The sequence below is a fragment of the Meleagris gallopavo genome, chromosome 9 (genome assembly GCF_000146605.3).
Source record: "Meleagris gallopavo isolate NT-WF06-2002-E0010 breed Aviagen turkey brand Nicholas breeding stock chromosome 9, Turkey_5.1, whole genome shotgun sequence".
Lineage (NCBI taxonomy): Eukaryota > Metazoa > Chordata > Aves > Galliformes > Phasianidae > Meleagris > Meleagris gallopavo.
Window position 1 is genome coordinate 14,733,654 of NC_015019.2, and position 13,947 is coordinate 14,747,600.

A 13,947-nucleotide genomic window follows, 5' to 3' on the forward strand; every position below is an offset into this window, starting at 1 on the left:
AAAAAAAAAGAGAGAGACAGAGAGAGGAAATTATTTTCTCTTTATTCTCAGAATTATTTAAGTGAAAACATTGATGTTATTTTTTGTTACTTCAGCATGAAAATGAGATTTGTACATTGCCTTTTTATGGTGCATTGGTATGTGTTTGTGTCCAGACACTGGCACCAACTATTTAATGATCTCTTATTGCATGATAAAATACTGACTTGTAACTTTAAATAGATTCAAAAGTTATGAAGAGACACCTTTTATGCCTTATCAGGTCCTCTGTGAAGGTTAAAATTCCTGGTAATTACTACGAATATCAATGCATCAATAGTAATGTGAGACAGAAATGAAGATTGCATTGCTTTTCCTCTACTTTTCAGTTTCAGAGAAGACATAGAAAGACAGAGAAGACATACTTCCAAGTATTGGAAGATTTAAAAAAATAATAATAACAAAAAGTCAGCACAGGCAGAATAGGAGAATGTCAAATGTGCCATACTCAATTCCTGTTATAATTTTTTTATTTTTCTGGAACTTTGTTAGGTTTTTAAGCCAGCCTTTTAGTTCATGTCTTCAGTGCTAGTTTTCAGTCGGTGAACAGGGATCCATTTAGCTTCACTGAAACGTGTTCTAATTTTTTAATGATATTTTCAAAATTTTTGATTTTTTTCTATGGAAAACTCTCAATTTGTGAGGATTAAAATATATTCAATTTTATCAGAAGTTCAAGCAGTGAAAATCTACTTGAATATATCATTTTTCTGTTACATTCCTTTAGAATTCTTTCCGATTAGAGTTCTACCAGTTTCATGTATGTGTAAGAAAAGATTGCATCCTGTGGTCTCTTAACTTCTATTATCTATTCCTGAGAGGAAAAGGATCCTCTGGGGAACAAATGTATTTTATAATTATAATTTTATATATATATATATATAAATAAAATAAAATGCATATTATATATATATGCATTTTTAATGCAAAACAAGCAAGATTGTTATCATGACATTCAATATAGATCATTCTTTCAAATGGTAGATGCCTTTCTCTAGAAAAAAAAATATTAAATAAATTCATCCGTTTGCTTTTCAGGTTTAAGTAGTGATTGTGTGCCACACACTCTGTATTATGTGGAAATATAGGAGAAAAGAATCTAAGAAGAGATGAGAAACTGCAAAGGATTTTTTATCTTAATTTTTCACTGAAGTGTGGCAGTTCCTGTTTCCTGCCTGAAACAACCCAGTACCTCTCCCCAAGCCTGCAAAAGTGCTGTGTATTTTAACAAGAGGCTTTTCTCTAAAATACTTCTTACAAACAGAAGGATGCTGGACAAGTTTATGTGTCCTGAATGATCACTGTGACACAGGATGAGGAACTTGCATGGCAGTCCCAGTCCTGCTGCATCGTTCCCTGTTTCTCTGTTTCTGTCCTATCCACAGACCACATGCTATGAGATAGTGGGAAGTGTTCACAACTGCTGCATTCATTATGGCACCTGGAGCTCGCAATTTTTAATTATTATTGTTATCTTGACATACTAGATAGTAACCAAGTACCTACTTTGAAATATGTTTTTGTCAGGATATTAGGTACAGTGGTGTTGTCACACACATTTTCTCTAAGATTTCACAAACTTGTGTATAGTTTAAGACAACAGCTGTAAGGATCTTCTAGTAGCTGTGTTATAATGTATTTTTGTCATTTTTGCCTAGGCTATTCTGATTTGTTAAATTGAATCCTAGTCTTGGAAATACTAACTGGGAAGATAATTTGCAGTAGTTCACTATTATACAAAAGACTGTTCAGGGAGAAATTTTCATTGTTCTATATTATTCTTTTTTTATGCTTGCACAAGATGTAACAAGAAAAATTTTTTCCTTTACCTGCTTTTTAGATGATTCCTTACTCTCATTACATTGTTTTCACACATGCATTTCAGTATAATCAAAAAGAGTCTTTCATTTTAAAGCCATTTTCCCTTGTCCTATCATTATCTACTCATGTAAAAAGTTGATTTCTCTCCTGTTCATTGTCTCTCTTTAAACATTGTAAGGCTGTAATGAAATCTCCCCAGAGCCTTCTCCTCTCCAGACTGAACAAGCCTAGATCCTTCATTCTGCCTTCATAGGAGAGGTGCTTCAGCCCTCTGATCATCTTTGTCGCTCTCCTCTGGACTTTCTCCAAAAGTTTAATGTCTTTCGTGTTCTAGGGGCTCCAGATCTGAATGCAGTATTCCAGATGGCATTGTTAAGTTTTTCATCTACCAGGACCACTAAGTTCTTCTCAGCAGGGATACTCTCAAGGGAATCTTCTCCCAGTCTGTATACATATCTGGGATAACCCCAAACAAGTGCAAAAATTTGCACTTTGCTTTGTTGAACCTCCTTAGGTTCGCAAGAGCCTATCTTTCCAGGTTAACAAGGTCCCTCTGGATGTCACCCCTTCTTTCTGTTGTATCAACTGTACTACTTAGCTTGGTGTTGTCTGCAGGCTTGCTGAGGGTGCATTCAATCCCATAATCTATGTCATCTCTAGCATCTAAAGATATTAAAAAGTACCAGTTCCAAGGCAGACCTCTTGGGGACACTACTCGTCACTGGTCTCCACCTGGACATAGAGCCATTTATTACAATTCTCTGCCTGTTACTTTTCAACCAATTCCTTATCCACCAAATAGTTCACCCTTCAAATCCGTATCTCTCCAATTTACAGATAAGGATGTGGTGCAGGATCACACCAACGGCCTCGCAGAAGTCCGGGTCGATAGTATCAGTTGCCTTCCTTTTGTCCACCAATACCATATCTCTGTCATAGAAGGCCAGTTACGGTGAAACACTTCTGCCAGTATGCTAGTGAAGCAACTGTGATGGTTTTCACATGTACCAACCAGGTAAAAAAATAGCTGCTTTGGGAATGAGATGCCAAGTGAGAATACTGATATGAAAATCAAACTTTCCTCTCCCTGTTTTCTTATCCTGAGGATCATGATTCTGGCTTGAGCACTGCAGAGAATATGGTTTATAAAATGTGGATTTAGCTTGTATCTTATTTCCCTACTACGTATGGCAGTTTCTACAGAGAGAAAAAAGTGATTGAATTGGCTTAAAACCCCAAGGTTGAAAAAAGAATGCACATATTTTTTTACCCTGGTTAGGCCAATTATGAGGCCAGTTTTCATGCAACTGTTTTCAGAAGTGATATTTTTTGGCGAGTAAGCAAGCTTTGTCTGTTGGCTAGGAATTTGATGTTTTAGAAGATTCAGGAGTTCTAGGAATAACAAATTTTTTTTGTGGTTGTAAGTAAGCTCCAATGAAAAATTCTTACATAAGCAAAATTTTAGCATTCCCCTCTGCTCTGAATTTCTTCACATTTGTCATACTAAATAACATAACTGTTAAATTTGAAGTCAGTGAGAAAGTGAAGTAATGGGCTTGAAAAGTTGTATTAAGATGCTTCATTCTTGCTAAGATGGGTATGCTTAGTCAAGATTCTTCCTTTTATATACTGTCCCTGGAGGCTTTTATTTTGCTCTTTTGTTGCTGTTGTTGTTTCTTTTGTTTTTATATTTTTGGTTTCTTTGTTTTATTCTTTTTTTTTTAAAGAGACGGGACAGAGCTGGTTAGAAAGCCCAGGTGATAAATTTTTGAGCAAGGGAGCTGTTAAGCTGATGCAGTATTCTCAGAAAGGGAACAAAACAACTCAGCAACTCAGATCTGGCTCAGTGTGGTTCTCTCCTTGTGAATAATGCATTGCTCCATCATGAAAGTTGCTCCCTCTCAGTTTGTAGTTACATGGCAAATCTGTATTACCTACAATTGGAGAGATGTCCAAGGAGCACAGAAATGGAAGAGAAATATTTTTTCTTCTCCCCACATAGTAGTATGTAGCCCTGGGGAATATTTGATCTGATCCAGCATCAAAAATCTTTTATTTTATTTGACTGGATTACAGACTGTACCTTGCAGCTCTGAATGTTCTGCAACGTGGTTGTTTAGACATGTCTTTAAGTCAAGATACAAGAAAAGTAAGCGCTTTATTTAGAAGAAAACGTGCTTAGAAGTAAACTGTGGTTTTAACAGCTACTATTAGTTATATGTAATGCCATTATTATCATGGAAATTATCAAGTTATGTTGAAATCTTCTCAGCTTAATGTAGGATATACTGCTGTAGTTCTCTATCATGAACTATTCCAGTGGTCAGGTCTGTGATGTGGAATCTTCCTGTGGGAGAAGAGGCATTAGAAGGCAGTTTTATTGTTGACTCCACATGTGAGGTTAAGAAAACCAAACTTCCAAAAGATATTTGGAAGTGTTTCCAAGTCTCCCAGTGTAGATGTAGATAAAGAAGGCAAAAAGGAGTCATTCAAAAACAAAGCCATATGTTTTCAAAGTTAAGGTAATAGATTTGGAAAGACTACTTACATTTAGTGCAGATGTGATGTCAAGCATTTTGAACAATGTGTAATTATAATGGGATTGTCACAAAAAAAAAACTCCTAAGAAATCGAAAAAGACTTGATTTTCAACTCATTGAAATTCAAATAGACCACTTGTCAGCAGAAAAGATCAGCCTGACATTGTACAGAAGTGAAAATTGTCCTTGAAATTGTAACATACATATGTTCTTTCCTACCCAGGTGATAGATTAATTAATCATGGCAAACCAAATGGATATTGCAAAATTTTCAAACAGAACAAAAAATCCAATGTAAGTATCAGTAAAATTTTTAATACTAACATTAAAGGAGTCTGGTATACGTTATTAGGCAGCAAGTAAAAGAGGTTTTATTGTTATCATCCTTTCACCAGCTTTGAATCAGTGCAAAAGTAGGGACTTAGGGCAACTAGTCTTCCCAGTCTGAAGACATTTACTGTGCTCAGAGACACTTAATAAAGTACCTTAGGATGGGGAGTGCATGAAGTCTGATTATTATATTTAGAAATCTTCCTTCCTCCCTTCCTTCCCTCCTTCCTTCCTTCCCCTCTCCCCCTTCTCTCCCCCTCTCTCCCTCTCTCTCCCTCTCTCCCTTCTCTCTCTTGGAGTAAAATATTACTGTACCTGTAGCCACATCCTACATACCTCTTTTTACTTAATACTGTTCAGGCAAAATGCTGAATCCAGCATTATAGTTTCACTCTGCCTGGATTTTTCCCTGCAGTCTTTCAATACGTAGAATGTCGTTCAGAACTATTACTGTATCTCTTTGCCATTAATGGGCCTGAACCCTTCTGTGTAGGTACCTACTTGACAAATGGATCAGCCTTCATTTTCTGGTATTTATTATAGGCATTAAATCCAATGGACTAATACTACCTTCATCTCGTACTCTATCTTTTATGAATAGCAGATCCTTTTGTGTCTGAGACCCAACTCCAAACTGCTCTGTTGCATTTCTCTATATGATCTGTTGATATCAGTAATCTTCCATGTTGAATTCCCTAAAAATAGGGAAATATGAAAATGAGTGGATAACATAATCAATGGAAGTCTGATATTTTAACTTCACAATATAACAAATTGTATCAAGCTGACAGAGATTTGTGAATAACAGTCATTTAGAGAATTATTTAGGTGAAGAAACCTACTAAGCATTTTCAGTAGTAATTTGAGATTATCCTTTTGTAAGCACATGTAACTATACTGCCTCCTGAAAGAAGTTATGATAACGTGAATTGCACTTCTGTGCATAAAACAAAAATTAAATGAATAACAGTTCTTTTGAAATTAGGCAAAACAATATGGGAGTTTTACAAGAAATATCCAATCAGAGTATGTAATAATCAAACAGAATTGCAGTATAGATTGGCAGGAACTACTGGGTCCATCAGCTCCAGTAGGACCACCTGGAGCTGCTTGCTCTGGACCATGCCCAAACACCTCTTGAGTTTTCCTAAAGAGAAAGACTCCACAGTCTCTCTGAACAACCTTTGCCAGGACTCTCTCCTTCACAGTGAACAAGTGTTTCTTAATGTTCAAGGGGATCCTCCTTCCATTGCCTCTTGTTGTGAATAACTTCTCTTGTCCTTCTTTCTCCTTCTGCCTTCCTGTGATTAAAATGCTCACCTGAATCTTGAAAAATCTTTGGCTTTAAATCAGGGAATGACAGAAACATTGACAATGTTTTTTTGTGTAAATCCTTTCTGGGGACAAAACATTTGACTGTAATCCTTCAGGGCCTGACCAAAGGCAGAGGAATGCATGGATAATGCAGCCTAAATCAGTGACACTTGCTGACATTAGCACCAATAGATTTTAACCAGTAGAATAATTTTTTTTTTTTTATGTCGATGCTAATGCTTTTAGAGCAAGGCTACAGGCATTGAAAAAGACAGCAGAATGAACACACTGACAGAGGTGATCAATAACATTTTCCTACTTAAAATTTATCTTACCCTGTTAAAAGAGGTATTGAAGCAGATTGACTGCCGAGTTTGCTTGCAACAAGTGTTTTGAGCAAAGTCTTGAGTGCTGTATGCTTTAATGTACTGGGGTACATTTTAGTTTCCTCTGGAAATAATGCCTCTTATTCTGTTGGCCCAAGACATTAGAGGTGGATGTTAGTGGTATGGCAGTAGAGACTGAACCTCCCCACCACTACTCTGTTACATGTTGTTGCGTGGGACAGAATGGCATCTGATATGCATATGAAGCAAAGGGGTGTCACTGAATTTCTCCATGGGGAAAAAATTGCACTTGTTGACATTTGTCAGTGCTTGCTGAATGTTGATGGAGACCAACCAGTGGATGTGAGCAGTGAGATGGTGGATGGTGTGTTTCAGCTGTGATGATGGTGACTGTGCGGCATCTCTGCTGGTGCAGATTTGACCAGTGCAGTGTGCAGGCTCTTGTTCCATGCTGGCCAAAATGTACAGCTAATGGTGATGGCTATGGTGAGCAATAACGTTATGTAGCTGAGAATTTGCTCTATCAAACTGTGTTTATTGTGCTCTTTGTATCTGTTGTAATTTCTATGGAAATAAATTGAAGGCATTACTTTTGAAGCGACCTACATATGTTAGTATGTGCATGAAGTGTATGCTGGCCTCTGTGCAATGCAGACGAGACTCATCTTGTATTTATGATCTCCTGTGTGTGTCTGTGCATCTTCCTACCTTTCCCCACAGTTTCAACTAATGAAGTGAGTTGCAGAGTTTCGAGTGAGAGGCTTTGGTTAAGTCCTTTGTGGACTCCATCTTATGTTCTTCACAATACCTGGTGTAAATGAAGGAGTGGTAGCTCTCTTGCTGTCCAGTCCTTGGGATCCCAGCTTTATCTAGGACATAACTGTCAATCCATCACTGTCCCAGGAATGCTCCTGTGCAAGGATTGGTGTGTAAGTGCAGTATCTGTTCAAAACATTGCTATCAAAGACATGAAGATTGAGTTAGAGATGTTCTTTGGCACACCAGAAGCAAAACTGAGGTGTTTTCAGCACTTCACTGTTTGGTTCCAAAGGAAAGCATTTTGGGCTCAATACAGTTAAGACAAAAACTTAGTCCTTTTCTAATGAAAATTAAAAGTTCTTTTAAAGAAATTTTTATTTGCCTGTATCATTGAAATAGTGCCCTATTGCTTGTGTTATTCTCATTCTAATAAATTTATTGAGCTCTTGATGAAATGCTAGACATTTAGTGAAATCTACATTTTTAGGCAGCATAGTTTAGACAGAAATGCTATGAAAAAAGAGATAAGCTATCCTTTCTGTCTGCACAGAAACTGAAAACATGGAAATGAATACTGTATTTCAACAAATGACACTCTCTGGACTCCCTGATTCCTCCTGAAATGAACAAGACTGCTCACAGTTCTTTGCACTCGTGGCTGCATTAGACCTTCAGATGGTTACCCACATCCGATTTTCCATTAAACTTCTTTATTGAGGGATAGAGGAAGAGAAAACGAACAAAACTGATATATATATAAGAAAATGAAATATACAAATATTTTAGAATCTCTGTAATGGTACAGCATGCACACTTCTTAAAGGATAATTCAGAGAAAAAAGAAATGAGATTGCTAGGCTATGTTGATAGGTGCTCCAGTGCCCACAGTTATCCTGTTCATCATAATCCCTCAAAGGAAATTTGCCCTTATAACAACTATTGGCTCATGTATTATTCTGTGTAATATAAAGAGACTTCATCTATCCTCTACATTCAAACCCAGCATGCAGTCTCTCTGTTCTGAAGTGTCTGGCTTACTCTGAGCCTGTTTACAGTGCATCTGACATTTTGAACTGCAGAAAGTGACAAACTGACAGCGCCTCTGATTATAAAATCAGTTCATCCACTGATATTAGGAAAGAGTAAGATGATGCATGAAATAGATTTTAAATAGATCATACCGCATTCTGAAGTATGCACGTTTCAAATATTTTAAGAAGAAAAGGTGTATAGTGTGTGACTTTAGTTTGTTTTGTTTTCGTTTTGTTTGAACATGTGATGTATTATTATTTGTTCTAGAATTATACAGTAGGCACTGAAACATGCGAGTCCTTTCCCTTAGCATTTGTAAGTACAGAAAGCAAACTACTGCTCAGAAAGTTAATGCAATGGCAGACTTTCAGTTCACCATCTGCAATAAGGACTGAGAGCTCAGCTTATATGTAAGTGCTGGAGTAGCAGCTAGACTTTGAAGAGTGCCAGCAGCACCTCCCCTTACAACACCAGTTGCCAAATTGTCAGGAGTTCAACATATGCCGCTCAAAATGTTTTGAAAATCTAGAGAACATATTCTAACTAATCAAATTGTTACTGTATTAATTACAGACGTTGTGAAAGACATTCTTTGCCACCCTTGATGGGAAATATATATAAACCATAGAACAAAATAGGAAAATATTTTTGTAACACAAACTTACATTAATTTGTCACGTAGGTTGAAGTTGGAAATGCCATGCTATATCCAGTCTCCATATATTTCTTTCCAGAATATTTCGGAGCTGTTGAGTAGCATTTCAAGTCTTCTACCTCATACGCAGAGAGCTTCTATAGTGAATGTTTAATATGCCAGTACATAATCGTAGCACAATAAAAATGTTCAAGTACCATTAAGGATCTGGCTAAAATCCATAGAACAGGGAACTTTCAGGCTAGCCTGACCAACTTTAACTGTTTCAAGCCAAAGCTGTAATTGCAGCTCACCACAATTTCCCTTTGTGTTGTGGCACCATTTACAACCAGGCTTTGTGGTGACAGATTGTGCACTAAACAGTGTGGTAGGTTCATATAATAGCCCAGTTACTGTATTTTACATGCAGTTGTGATTGTGTCTAAACCACAGCAATCCATTGGTATTTAAATTATTGAAAAACTGAATCTGTTGCAGAGGCTTTTGTCATCACGTCTTGATTACTTTGCCTTCATTTTCTCTGACTGATAAATAAGATTCCTCCACATTTCTCTGTTCAGAATTATGCCTCTAATTTTTTTCTTGTTTAAAATTTTAGCTGAGCCACTGGAAGTGTTTGGGCACATATATTTTAGGCTCTAAGAGCTGGTTTGTTCAATTTCTTTTCTTCTGATTTTCCCGGTTATTAAATTTAAGCATGTATGTATATATGTGGGTGAGTAAGCATATGCATACAAACCTATAAACTGTCTGAAGTGTGCTGTTTTGTGGGTTTTGAAGGCATCATATTTTTCTTAAGTAGTTTTCAGGAGTGACCTCCTAGATAGCTTGAGAAAATTTCTCTCTTGTGGGCGAAACCTGTTAAGAATGTTTAAAAAGAAGTAAATAGTCTTGCTTTGGATGAGGTGAAAGTAAACTGAACCCAGCATTTTATTTTGGACAATGAAATGTACTGGTCAACAATAGTGCACCATTCAAATGAAAACAACTCAGCTTTGAGTAGAAAATATCATACGATCAAGCTGTGCCACACATTGGTGGCATTGGTTTATTTGATTCTAGCTTGTATGGAAAGGATAAATGATAAAAGACTTGTTTACAAGTTCTTACCAGGCTCTAGCTAATGTTTCTCACCAAGGAATGGCAAATTGGCTCCCAGCGGTGATTAGATATTGTTAAGGTTACTTTTCTTTCCTGCAAAAATTAAATACTTTTCTCTTTCATTCAGCACTGCTTAAAAAAATCCAGAAATTAACAGATACGATAATTCTTCATGCACTTTGACATTCTCTTCAAATCTGTTGCCAGATTTATAAACTTCTGATTGTGCCTAAATTTTTTATGCCCAAGGGTTATTTGGGAAGATGTTACACTTTTGTTAGCCTGTGTTTCTCTTTTGAGCTTGGCACACTGAAATCCTATTATATGTCTAGTAATGGAATGCAACATTTACAACAGTAATTTTAATGAGTATGGAATTGGCAAACTACTCAAAACAAAAAGGAACTTAATGAAGATGTAGATTTTGGCTGTAAAAATTTTTCTGTAATGGCATATTGCCCTTAACTAATCTAATGCCATGAACATAAAGTTCTTAAATCAGTGTAAAACCTGAACCTGAAAATCTTAAAATGGACCTTTTTTGAGTTCTCTGTGACTACAGGGATACAGGGTGTCCTAAAGAAAATCTTCTGTAATTTCAGGTTATGATCGAAGCTAACAAAGTTTGTATACCGCTTTGCCACTTTCAATTTAAATGCAAGAGTTACCAAACTTGTTTTGCACATATAAAAAAGGAAAGCTTTTTATTACCATCAGTTTATGGTTAAATTTTTGAAGAACTTTGTCTTCTCTCTTTTGTATGTTGCAGGAGAGTAATGTATATTTGTGTGGTCTGAGTGTTAGACCACTTACTAACTCCATTTTTATTTATAGTATACGTAGTAAACCTAATTAGAATTGGTTTTTACTTAACACCGCAAGGGAGCATATGCTAGATGTTTTGGGAAAATGCTCTTCAGGATCCACATACACGGATCTCACGTGTCCAACAGCATCTACTACTAAAAACCCAAGGATTTGTGTATTCCTGTAGATAGGCAACTGAGAACTGTGTTGATCATTTAATTTCACGTGTCAAACCTATCTTCAATTAGAATGCTTATGTTCTTTTCACATTTGAGCACTTTATTTGTCTTCATTGTATTTTGTTCTTAAAAATGGATTCAGCTCTGTGCTGTTGTACACAGCCTTCCCCTATGACCCTAGGCAGGACTGTGAACTCAGAAATCAGAATCAAGTAAAGAACGTTACAGATTAGTACTTCACTCACATAAAACTAAGTTTGCAAAAAGATCTTGGAGAAAAAAACATTAATTGAAGACATCACAGTGGGTTTGATTAAAGTGAACATTCTTTGAGCTTTATAGTCACTGAATCTCACATATGGAAATTACAGTTGGTCTTAATCTGCTTTCAGAAGACTGATGCAAATATTAAAAAGTAATGAACTAACAAGATTGTTTGTTAATGCCACATAAAAGTGCTAATTATACTTCATTTCCTGCCTGCAGCTAAACCCAAGAGACACTGCCTAAGAAATTGTTAAATAAGTTGCTTCACTTCAAATGTGAATAGATCTGCAGTGCTTGATGGATTTACATTTAAGGAGTTGTGTGCCACATAATACCTTTGAAAGTGTGGCAAACAAAGAAGCTCTAGGACGAAACTTGTTCACACAAAGTATACTGTTAAAGTATGTGATACCTACTTATGAAGGGCTTCATTCTTAATTACAATTTCCACGCAATTTTAATATGTAGTATAGTATAATACTGCAATTCTATGTTAATAGTTATATTAGGGCTTCTAATTTCTTAACAGCGTAATGACGGTATGTTTTTCCTCCATTCAGTATACCTGAAGATATATTCCCTTATGTCAAACTGACTATGAATATTTCTGAAGTGTTTTACTTTTCATCTCTACTGACACCTGTATGGACTGTCTTAGGCACAGGTACGACATGAAAGAATCTGCAGAAATGTCTTGATGATAATTGAAGTCCTGGGGAAAAAAAATAAGTCTCGTATTTCTGTCTTCTTACTATAAATCTATCATCTTTTAAAATGCTGTTGAACTTGGTCTGTATTCTAAAACACAAATGCTCAATAACATTTATGTTAATTGTCTGAAAATAGAAAATATATGCGGTTGAAAAATTCATATTAATGGTTAGACCTTAAATCTGTAATAATTGAAAAGTTTTTTTCAAAGATGCAACATAAGCTAAATATTACTGTCTATACATTCTTTTCTACTCCAAATAGAAGACTGTTGTGATGAGGAGGTGTAAGTAAATTTTGCTTTGTAAGGAATGTTGTAAAATGACTCATATTTTCTGTGATTTTGTTTTATTTTTTTTTTGACTAAACAAGGGAGGAAGACCTCTTTCATATTGATGATAGAAAGTAATAGAGAACCCAGGAGTGCTCTATTATATAAATGTTTGAGAGCTTGGACGCATGCCTTTCTGATTCTGCCTTTCTTTAGAAGCTTCAGATGTGAAGTTGATGTGAATTATGCCAGGCGTTCCCCACACGTGTTTTTGAAGAGTGGGAAGCCTGAGTATCCTGGAAGAACTGAAAACTAAAAGCCTTTGAAACCTGCCCCAGTTCAAACCTTATGTGTGGGCAGGAAGAACATATCTGTAGAAAACAGATGTGTTGTGCTGTTGCTGCAATTCATGGTTTTCAGGTGGTCTCAGGCTACGTTCCTTGCTAAGATGGTTTGCTACTGAGTTATTCAGGAATTACTGTAGTGAGTTGGAAGCAAAACGTGGCAGGTTCTGCTCAACTTCTGGGTTAGGTTCTTACTGAGAGCTTACTGGGTGCTCTGGTGGTTATGTTAAGGGATGCCAGTGATCTGGGACACATCCTTTTGCATCTGGCAATGTCAGCTACAGTGCAAGCGTAATGTAGAAAACTCACAGGAAATAAAACATAAATGCTGTTATGAAACTACAAAAATACTTTCTTAGTGTTCTACATAATAATGCAGGTGTTTAATGCATTATGTGGAAATGTTAGAACTTTATTAATAAGACAAACATTAATATACCAGCATTTGCAAAAGTGAAAGAAGTTTGTGTTTGATTGTAGAGACTGCAGTATACACTATGAAAAAGGAGGGAATGAGGCTAGGAAATCATTTTTATCGTGTATTTTGTATAAATGCATTATGTTCTACTGATGATCTTTCAAAAAATGCCCACTATATAAACATATTTGGGTTTAAATAATAATTTATGCCAAGAGTTAGCCATCATATTGCATAAATGACCTATTACTAATAGAAGTTTCTTCTGTAAGGAATAATCAGCGCTCAGGCTGTGGCATTATGCATTGTCTTCAGCTCATTTATAATGGTGTGAGCTCCTGATTAACTATTGAGTGAATATAAAAACCCAAAATATACGGCCTTTTTTACATAGTAGAAGTGTTAATGCATACGATGCAAAGAGCAATAAAACACATTTATTGGCTGCTTAATGAAGATTGCATTGAATAAAAACAGATATACCCCTCCTTGAATTGTTAAAATACAGAATGCCAGGAATGTGGAAAAGGAGAAACAAAATGTTCTCAGATAACCAAAAAGAAAAAGAAAATATTGCAGTTGTTTATTCTAAACTCATCAGCATCCGTTATGACAAAGTGTTTGAAGCAGAGATTAAATCTCCCATGACTGTTGCTCTAACAAAGCTATTTTCAGTGATAACGTCCAATAGCTCTTTTCAGTTATCACTGCATACATCATAAAACCAAATCTTAATGTGAGTCAGGCAAAGAAATTCCAACTTAACAGAATTTGTTTACTTCAAGTTTTTTTTATCTATATCTTCCATTTAGAATGCTATACTGTGCTAAGAAATATAGGAATTTGGGGAGTTTTAGAATAACCTGATTTCTATAAAATCCCTATTAGCTTAAGAAATTATTTAACTGTAGAATCTTCTGCATCCTGCAGTCAGTAGCACAAAATTGTAAAATATCAGATGTTAAGCCAAAGTCACATAAAGGATAGGGCTTCATTTCCTTCCTTCTTCTTT

General features: G+C 36.0%; 1 long non-coding RNA gene across 1 annotated transcript in view; it reads left to right on the plus strand.

The window, feature by feature from the left end:
• Nucleotides 1–13,947, plus strand: part of LOC104912205 — a 156,620-nt gene that overhangs the window by 139,616 nt on the left and 3,057 nt on the right. The gene's annotated exons all lie outside the window — the stretch shown is intronic.